General features: G+C 41.0%; 1 protein-coding gene across 1 annotated transcript in view; it reads left to right on the top strand.

The window, feature by feature from the left end:
- Positions 1 to 314: 314 nt before the first annotated feature.
- Positions 315 to 10,736, top strand: part of LOC122804240 (serine/arginine-rich splicing factor 5-like) — a 261,553-nt gene continuing 251,131 nt past the window's right edge. Inside the window, exon 1 of the mRNA XM_044073991.1 lies at positions 315 to 410. The gene's annotated coding sequence lies outside the window, so the exon portion shown is untranslated. The remainder of the gene's footprint in view (positions 411 to 10,736) is intronic.

Below are 10,736 nucleotides of genomic sequence, written 5' to 3'. Positions count from 1 at the left end.
AGCATCGATTTTCAACGACTTACCGATAGTTTGCCAGAAAAACATAGTTTTATGAAAAACGGCAAAAAAATCTGGGCATTATACGAAAATCTGTACAGCTGAGATTGGTAAACTTGCTCCTCTGGTTGGAGGATACACTATCTATTCCAAGAACTGATGCCTGTGTTCATCTAAGTGGTATGTTAAGCACTTTTAAGTATTCAGGAGTGGGGATAAGGTACACAAGTAAATAAAACAAAGCTAAAAACGCAATTTATGTTACTTTCTAGTATATTGCTTTGCTGTTTACTTTTCATTTGCCCAGAATGCTGCAGTGGAAGCGGAAGTCATGTGAGCTCCCCACCCCTTTCGCCCTTGTGTGAAAAAAAAAAAATCTTCCGTCATTGCACCTTATGTTGTTAAGGAAGTGTGTAAGTACCAAATATTTATTAGTCTAATTTTTAAGTAACTTCCATTAATAGTTATGTCAGTTGATTTAATTCTTAATAATGTGGGCAAAGTATAGTTGCTGTTATTAGTAACTTTGGTAAATTTTATTGTTATTTTTCTAGTTTTGGAGTTATCACGGTAGTTTATGTTCTTGACGAGCCTTTTTTTCAGGTGTAGATGAGTGGAGGAAGAAATGTATATCGGGATGGTTATTTCATTTTTCTGTAAAATGTATGCACGTATTATGATAAAATACTAACTAATGGATTCTTGTGACGTAAAAAACAACATTGCTGTTTTTAAGTGGTCGTAAACTTTTTTATGGAAGCAGTAGTAGCCGCTCACCGCAGTGGATCTGTGACAGGGCCTGTTGTTGAACTTGCCTTCGTTGGTTTGTTTGTAAAACGTGCCGAAAAGTGACGAGACTAATTGCGCAGGTTATTTCGGCAGTAATTACACATTTCAAAAACAGGCTGTTTTCGCAGTGGAACTGTGAATACTTTAATAGCCTAGAGCTGGCTTGGAAAGTGGTGATTAATTTACTAATTGTCTTTTTGATTATTTTTAATGGTAACTGCAGGCATATTTTTGTATCTGTTGTAGTACTGCATATGTGGTCGGCCATTTTGTGTTTGATCATTTGTCGCCATTTTTGCTCGTTTAGAGAGTTACTAATAGGAAACTGTTTGAAAACAACATGCTGAAGGGGTGGCTAGAGCTTTCACTTTTCTCATTTTCTGTAGTTAGGGACGTTAATAGGGCCAACTTAAGGAAAGTCACATCTGGGGGCGTGGCTACAAACTCCCGTCCTACTTGCCCCATTGTCTTTGTACAGCTGGCAGCGATATTGTAGTTTACTGGCTCACCATATGCGCAGTAGCAAGCACCGCCCAAACTCCGCCCGAGACGTTTTACGACACCGTAAAATATTTAATATTCAAGCATACTGCCTGGAATCTTAAAGGAGTACAACAGGTTTCTGTAATGCATTCCTCAACTTCACGGCCCTTTTCCTCCCTATTTACATTGCCCTCTGTAAAGCAACAACAATAAAGCATTTACAATTTTTATAATTCCCCTTACTTCTGTAACAGAAGCCTTCCTTCTCCTACTGTGATGGTTTCAGTTACAAAATGATTCTCTCACGTTTGAATAAAGCCTGCTGGAGTCGCCCAATTACTGACATCATCGAGGCCAGGTGGTGCTGGTACTTAATCAGTTCCCTCCCCCAAAGTGACGTCACCACAGCCGTCATCTGATTCTAACTAAAATAATAAGACCCACCCATTCTGTGATGTCATGGCTCCCTTGTCCTTCCCCCAGCCTGAGTGCTGTTCATTTTATTCAGTAGTAGTGTAGTAACAATAATGTTTGGAAACACAGAAATTTGGTATGCATACTTGTACATTCTGCACGGCAAATGATGCTTAGGTGGTGTATCGCTTGCATACTTCTCTGTTGTATTTGCACCAGATACTGCTAGTGTACAGTGCGGGAATAGAAAGATAAAAACATTACCCTGGTATCAGAGGTGGCAGTGCAACATATTCGTAGTGGCTTAACATGAGAGTAGCTCTAAGCAAGTGAAACCTGAACAAGCACATAGAATTATTCAGTGCAGCTTCCACACCTTATGTCTGAAAATGAATTCACATACTTACATGAACAGGAGTAGCTGCATATTGATGGCTAAGGGTGTATGGGCATGTCGGGTGGTTACTACACTGCAAAACTGGTATGTAATAGTGGAGATATTTGGAAGGCATGAGCAAACACACCAGTATATTAAAGCCATAGCACCAATTGAACTGGAGGCTGGCAAATAGATTTAGTAAGGGATTTTGTCCATGCACAAATATTTCAACAGTGATTCTTTGCAGTGGCATCCATTATCTGATTCAAGGTAAGTTAACCTTGATGTCCTTTATTTAAAAAAAAAAAATCAATAAAAATTTTACTTTGTTATAAGTGAGTTCTGGAGACAAGAAAAAGGACGGGGAAAATATAGCAATGTGGTTTGTATGTACAAAGACAAATCCAGGGACACTGCAAAAGGTTTTTTTGCAAACCAACCAGTGGAGTAAAAACATATGAAGGCAAACACTGCATACCAACACACTTTGCACATGTAAATCTCAAGAAGGTGGAAGCATGAAGTGATACCTTAACACTTAAATTAATAAAGATCTAAACTGGTTGATAGTATAAATGTTTTATTCTTTAGTTCCTTGGTGTAAGACCTTACTGGATGTGATTGCAGTCAAGTAAGGCCATGGCTATAGTGCAGCAAAAAAATGCCCCCTCTAACAAAGGAAATGCTAGAGCAAAGATTAAATTACATTAGTCGAGCACCCTGCTGAGATCTGCCAATCAATGGAATTACCAGGTCAAATTACCCTCAGGACTTTGACAGCTAGGGAAGCTCAGTGTTATGGGGGAGGGGAGAAGCAAATGGACTGGAATTCATTGTCTCACAAATTAGTGCCATTTAAACTAAATTAGAAAAAAAGGCAGCAGTAAACAGTACTTTGAGTGTGTTCTGTGGCATTTGCACTGTTTCTGTTTTAAGTAGTCATCCAGCAGCAGGGAATGTTACTTACACTGTTCTATTTTATTCAGTACTTTGTACGCATGCAACATCTATGAAATGACAGGAACTTTAGGCAAACGGAGGCCTGCATGATGTAACATTTTTGAGCCAAACAATGATTTCTGGGATACTGGATGGCAACCTGATTTATCCAAACCACGTCAATATGCCAGCCTCCAGGTGGTCAGAGTCTGGAATTACATATAAAAATATTTAAAATCCTGTAAATAATACTTGAGTGCTGTTAAAGTGTAGGAAACAACATGCCATGATGTTTTAAACATGTTTTTTGAGTCTGTGGGTGCGGTACTCCTCTAATGAATTTGTATTGCATATTGCAATGAATGAGTTTAGTATATATTGTCACCGGAAAGTGTATATTATTGGGAAGATGTCCCAGTGCAGCCTGTTTAATGAACACAGGCTATTATATTAATATGTGTTTGCTTTTTGCACGTATTCGGTGAGTTGATTTAAATCCTTTGGAAGTATTGTACTTTAGCAAGTCTTGCTAAATATCAAACAATAGCGTTTAATTGGAATTCCAACAGGATCACAACCATGACTAAGTACCAGAAGCTCCCAGCCAGCTTCCCACAGCTGCTAACAAATCGTGTGCCTGCTGCTCCAGTGTAAATTAGACAAATAACTGCAGATTCTAAAACACTCTCTAGTCGGATTTCTCCCTAATCTAATGTTACTTATCTCAGGGAAAACTATGGCTACCAAATGTAGAAACCACATAATTCTGTAAACGGTTGTATGGATCCATACTTACGTAATCAGCAACAAATTAAATACTAAGCAGCTGGTAAACAGATAAATAACCACTCTTACCGAGCTGATAATCCTTTTACAAAGGATGCTCGGAGTAAGACAAATGTTAATACAGAAGTCAGGTATATGTAAAACATGTTTGTGGTGAACATACAACCGCAAAATCACGACAGTAAAGGTTGCGTCATTGTTGGAGGCAGTTGCGCTCCAACATCATGTCTAATATTTAAGTTACAGATCGGGTTGGATGAAATAGTACCCAAACTGCATTATTAGGAGACCTTGTAAAGCAGTGCCTTACCCCCCCCCCATAAAAGCAGTGACTACACGATGGGTTAAGCCATACAGAAGTGTCCCGAAGTTACGGTCCAGTGCGTGTGAAGAATACCCAGTGTAGTGATTCTTCTCTTACTTTGGCACGCAACAGGGTGACGAGCGGTCAAACATATTTTGCCATTATTACTGACTCTGTTACTGCAGTTGATGCCATAAGTGAGCATAGCGAGTAATCAGAACTGGTACTGATCTGGAAATGCCAACCCCTAGGCATGGTACAAATAGTTTCCTTCCGTGCAGACAGTGTTAAAATTCTGTGCTCTCTGTTTAGGACTGTCAATGTAATTATCTGTTGTGTGATTGTGAGATATTAAGTGTTGTAGGTGAGCATTGTACTGTCTATCTAAAGCTAGAGGTTTGGTTTCCCGCTCTGAAATTGTAATTTTATTAGCCTTTTTGTGCTGATTTCTATCCCTTTCTACTTTCTGGCTTAAAAACTCGTGTTTGCACATGCATCGTGCAGCACTGTGAGGCTACAGTAAACTATTCCAGGTGCCAGAAAGTCTGCTCTTAAAAATTTCCCTTAGAACTAGCTTGTTTCTCAGTAGTAGCAGTAAAATCTGAACCCCTGTGACTAGCACTTGCTCTAGAACCTGCTGGAAAGCACTAGGAAGCCTGAAACTGATAGAACCACTCAACACTCCTTGTCAATAAGGACAAATTAATCATAGGCACTAAACAGCTTATAATTGCAAAGTACCTTGAAAAGGTAAGGAAAAAACAGCTCTTAAACTTTACAAAAAAGCACCTAAACAGGCATGTCCAAGAGTCAGCTTCTGGTGTTTTCTTCTGTCCATCTGGTGAATCTGGGCATACTGGGGCAATGGGGCAACTGCCTCATGTACACAGACAATCCTCTCCTCCTACCACCCAACACTACAACCTGCGAGAGCTGCACTTACATAGCCAGACTGGAAGCAAAGCTCTCTCTGGACAAAATTGTGCTAGACAGTCAAGAGGAGAAGGTTTAACACCTGCTTTACACCTCAAGCAACTCCTAGCCCTTCAAAACCTACACCATCAACACCCACGCATAGCAACACTAAACCCGCATATGTGGAGGCCACTAAACCCGCATATGTGGAGGCCCTTAACATTAACCTGCCCAAGCAAGAAGGACGTCCAAAGCTGAAATGCAAACAAACACCAGTCACAACCAAAGTGACACATACAACCAAAGTGACACACAGCTCACAACACCAGTGTGCCATCCAACAACAGCCCCCAAGGCAAGACAATGTACCAAACACTTAAGTCATAGGTGATTCTATAGTCAGGCACACTGATGTTCCACTCACCAGGCTGAACAAGGAGAAAATTACAGTCAGCTGCCTGTCGGGTGCCGGGATCAGCCACATAACATATGCACTCAAGTCACTCCACAACAAGTACGACTTTCTCATTGTCCATGCTGGAGTGAATGACTAAAGAGACATGAAGAGCTCTTGGATCATGTGACCCAGGCAGGTATGACCCTAGCCCTGAGTAGCATCCTGCATTCGTCCAGAATGATACCACAGTATAAGGACAAAATGATTGACTTCAACAATTGGCTAAGATTCTGGTGTCATTCAAAGGGGGTCCAGTATTTGTCTGCCTGGGAAGACATGATCGACAAACCATGATGCTTTGCCAGAGATGGTCTGCACGTGTCACCCCTGGGATTTAGGTTATTGGCTAAAGCTCTTGCTACCCTTATAGTGCCTTTTTTAGGCAAGGTTCAAAGGATAAAACCACCACCGTAACAGATACAAGCATGCAAAATCTGAAGGTAATGCTACTCAATGCTAGAAGTCTAAACCTCAAAATGCACTCTCTTTCGAGGCATTCCTAAAAATGGAGAACATTGATATCTGTGCAGTAACTGAGAACCTGGTTCAAGGCTCCAGAGAGCACCCCTGCAATACCAGGCTACAATTCTTACCACACTTTTCGGCCACAAAACCAAGACCGAAACGCTAAAGGTGGAGAAGTATACATATTCACAAAGGATATTCACACCTCCAGGCTAGTTGCCCAACACAATGCATCTGAAATTCTCCAGGTGCAACTATAACACTAGGTAAGACTGCAATCTAAATTGTGGCTTGCTACAGATCCCCCACCATGCCCCAAGATTCTTATTACACCTTTCTAAACATACTGGAAAATATTAAGATACAACCAAACACCCTAATACTGGGTGATTTCAACTACCCTGCCATTAACTGGGAAAACTACTCGGGTACCAACTCTTTTTTTCCAGCGGTTCTTGGAATTCATAAATTCCAACGCCCTGGATCAACTAATCCATTGTCCCAGCAGGGGCTCCAATATCCTAGACTTGGTAATTACTAACATGGGAGATGGATGCTCCACACCAGTGGTCAACCCCTCATTGGTCAGGTCTGACCATAAGCAAATCACCCCCCCTCCCCCACCCGAGTAAGGAAAAAACCTCTCCAAAGCCAACTTTATGCTACCGAAGTCAGAAAAACAAACTTCACGACACCCACGCAGATGGGATCTGGAAGTTCGACTGCAGAATTCTACACTAAGGCACTGTATGAGCACATCTACTCGTGCATGAATCGCGCCATCCCAAATAGAACCAAGATGCTCTTCTCCAAAAAAAATGAAGCCAATCTGATGGTCCCCTGCTATAAACAAACTATACAACAGAAGGAAGAAACTGTTGCAGAAAAGAGGAAAATCCCATGATGCAAAAAACTCCCTTACCAGCCTCAGTAAGAAGCTGAGATCCCTCATAAAATTCTCAAAAGCTAGTTATGAAAATAAAATTGCCAAAGATTCCAAAGACAGCCACAAGGCATTCTATAGTTATGTCAAGAATTTAAATGGCAGTGCTCAGATCTGCTCTGAGCTACAGCAGAATGGCATTAAATATACTGATCCCAAGGATATTGCCAATATCTTGACATATCGATTTAGTGCCAACTTCACTCCCCTCTCACCCCCTAAAGAGCCCATCTCAATACCAAAAGATTGCCAAATTCTGGTAATCACGGCCACACAGGTAGAAACCACACTCTCCAAAGCTAAGAATACAGCATCCATGGGACCAGATGACATCCCAGGCTGTGTACTACATGAACTACAAAATGTGCCTGGCACCTCACCTAAGTGTCATGTTTAATCATAGCCTCACCTCGGGCTTCGTGCCCACTGAGTGGCGCACAGCTACAGTTGTCCTGCTCCACAAGGGAGGATCCGCCTTGGATCCTGGGAACTACCGTCTCATCAGTTTGACAATGCGTTCCATGCCCTTGCAGATCAGGCTTATCATAGAATTTATAAACAAAAACATTGGACCTTCAAACACTGGACCCCACCCAGTTTGGGTTTGTGAAGGGCCGATCTTGTCTCCTGAATCTGATTGACTTCTTCGAATCAGTCTCCAGAGCTGTGGACGAGGGTAAGGCAGTCCACACAGCCTATCTGGACCTTGCCAAGGCCTTCAACACCACCCCCCACTCTGGAATCCTAGATAAACTTACTAAGCTGGGCATAAATCCCTACATCACTCGATGGGCTTCCAACTGGCTTACTGACAGAACACAGACTATAAAAGTAGCCGACTCCAAATCCAGCTCTAGACAAGTGGAGTACCTCAGGGTACAGTCCTGGGACCACTCTGGTTTGGCATCTACTTCTCTGAAGTTCAGGCCAACACTAAGGGACTCTGGCTAACAATGATCGCAGATGCCTGCAAACTGGGAGCCATTATTAAATCCCCAAATGATGTGGATATTCTACAAAAGGGCCTTGCAGAAACGGATGCCTGGTGCCAGAGCCATGGGCTCAAGCTTAATGCCAAGAAGTGTATAGTTATCCCCTTTGGAAAAAAACATGTACCCATGAATTACCACATAGGTGGCAGGACACTAAACATTGAAAGTGTGATTTAGAGACTTGGGGACACAGGTGGACAGTCGTCTCACTTTCGATAACCACATCGTCACAACAGTCAGGAAATCCTTCTGTGTGGCACACTTCATCACTAAGGGCTTTTCATTCAGAAAAAAGGAGATCATTGTCCCACTGTACTCATCCCTCATTAGACCCATTATAGAGTACAGTGCCCCGTTTGGTATGTACCTCACAAGACATCTGCAACAGCTGGAAAGGCCGCAGAAATACCTCACTATAAGAATCACATGCCTAAAGCAGATGCCCTATGCTGACCATCTAAAAAAACTCCAGCTGTACTCTTGTGGCATATTGTCTACTCAGAGGCAATCTCTGCTTACCATACAAGGCCATGCCAAACCCTGAGCTGTTGGACATGCTCCGCTTAAAGAAATCCCAATCCCTCAGAGCCACACGCTCCAGGGATCTAAACCTTGACATAACAGTGAATAAAACATGCTGGAGGGATAGGTTCCTGACTCAAAGACTCCCCATACTCTGGAATAGACTGCCCATATATGTCAAGCAGAGCACCCCCTTGGCCCTCTTCAAATGGAACCTTGACAATTGTATGGGAAATAGGAAATTCACCCCGGGGATCACGTCAGTCGCCCTGCTAGACAGGAGTTCAGGGAAGTAAATATTGTGGGAAGAAATATCCAGGTAATTGTTATGGCTAGGCTTGTATAGGCCGTAGGGCCGATAGCCTGGTATCAACCTATGAAACCTATTCCTAATAGTTTCTTATATGTTTTAATTGGTATGCTGTAGTGATTACAAGATGTGAAATGGTATAGCTGAAGGAATTGAGACTTTTCCAGACAAGTCCTGTTGCGTCTAGCTTTTTGTAGAGCAGTTCCTTTTTGGGTGGTTGTCATTTTCATCTCTTTCTCCCTGCAGGGCACCTTTAAAACTGATTGCTTTGGGGCATACCTCTCAAACTCTTAGCACAAAAAATCTGGACAAAGCCCAAAAAATAGGGACAAATTTTAAATGTTGCTGTTATGAATTTGGAAAGCTGCTGAAGTAAAAAAGTCTTGATACAATTATTTTTTGAAGGGTGTGAAGTCTAATACTCAAACGCCTCTCATTATTTACTGAACTCAATCCTCAGTGATTTGTTACAAAAATTTAGAAAGCCACAAATTTTACTAGGAACAGATCTAAAATATGAGACCTAAATCTGGACAGTTGAGAGGTATGCTTTTGGAGTTAAAAAATACAATGCATCTTAACATGCAAGGGAGGCTTTCATAACCCCATACTTTTTGGGCAACATAGACTTGACATGCAGTAGCCCCTCATCTCTTAGAATACAGTCATAAATTACAGTATCTTAACATTTTATTTCATTTGATTTGACATTTGTTAACCAGGTTAGTGTGACTGGGCAAGAAACTCTTTCAGCAGAGACCCTAGGGGAAAAGCTCTGAATACATAGAATAAAATCAAAAAGTACACTAATTTTGAATGTAGCAAACACAAACAATAAAGAACTTGTATGGAATAACAACAGTCAACTTACTTCTAAACAAATACCTATAATAGTTACGTATTCAACAAAGAGTTGTGTAGTTAATTGACAGTAATAGGATTAAAATGTGCAAAGTTTTAACATCTGACATCATGCAGTTTTTAGATATTTAGGTAGATTATCTGAAGGAAAAAGATATTGGGGCAGAGTTGCCCTAATAACAGAGATAAGTGTGGAAAGAGTAGAGGGAGTCGCAAGCTCAAGTTGGACTGGGGCATGGACATGGTCTGCACTACGAAGGCAATGCATAGGAGTATAGGGAGAGATTAGGATGGACATAGCAGGATGAGTTTGATTGAATAGAGTATGTGAGGTAGAGCTGTGGAAGTAAGAGAAGCTTTTGAGCTTCTGGCCATAGTAGATTTTGTAAAGCAGTGCAGTTGTGAGAGTGGCAAGGAAGATTTGCAGCAAATCTAGCTATTTTATTGTAAGTGGATACAAGTTTGGCCGTTAGCTCGGTTTGTAGCTTGGTGAGAATAGGTGGAACATAAGAAAGTTAGGCAATAGATAAGCTTGGGCCAGAGAACGTTTTGTGTCTTTAGTGAGATATTTTTTAATTTCTATATAATAGGCCTAGCTTTTGGTGAGTTTTTTTCCCCCCCAGATATTTTTATTAAATTTAAACACATGAAAATATTAGACATTCTAATGTGAGTTTTGATTAGATAGCTGTATACAATATTTACACTTGGCCTAATATGAGAAATATTTCACAAGAAAGAAATAAAACTTTTCATTTACCAATATACATTAAAAATATTCAGTCAAAATTATAGCGAATGTGTGTAAGAGTTTCTATTAAACCGATAACTTTGATCCAAGGATTATCATTCCATTTCTGGGGTAAATTCTTGTTTCCTTGACTTTTATTTCTGTGGATGCTGATTCTTCCAATAATAATAGAAACTGTTCAAAGGTGGGTGGTGCAGATTATTTCCATTGTCTAGTTAAACATTTTCTTGCCACTGCTAAAATAGTCAAGAGGAGATAAAAATTGTTTCTCGTCATGGTATTCATGACATTTACATTCAGTAGAATTAGGGGGTTGGATGTATCTGCGGTGGTGCAGTGGTAGCGTTGTTGCCTCACAGCAAGAAGTTCTCCCATTCGATTCTCAGCTAGTGTACGGGGAGTGCCTTCTGTGTGGAGTCTGCATGTTCT

This window comes from Protopterus annectens, chromosome 6.part0 (assembly GCF_019279795.1).
Source record: "Protopterus annectens isolate FY-2018-M chromosome 6.part0, PAN1.0, whole genome shotgun sequence".
In the NCBI taxonomy this organism is placed as follows: Eukaryota; Metazoa; Chordata; order Ceratodontiformes; family Protopteridae; genus Protopterus; species Protopterus annectens.
This window is presented reverse-complemented; position numbering and strand designations above follow the sequence as displayed.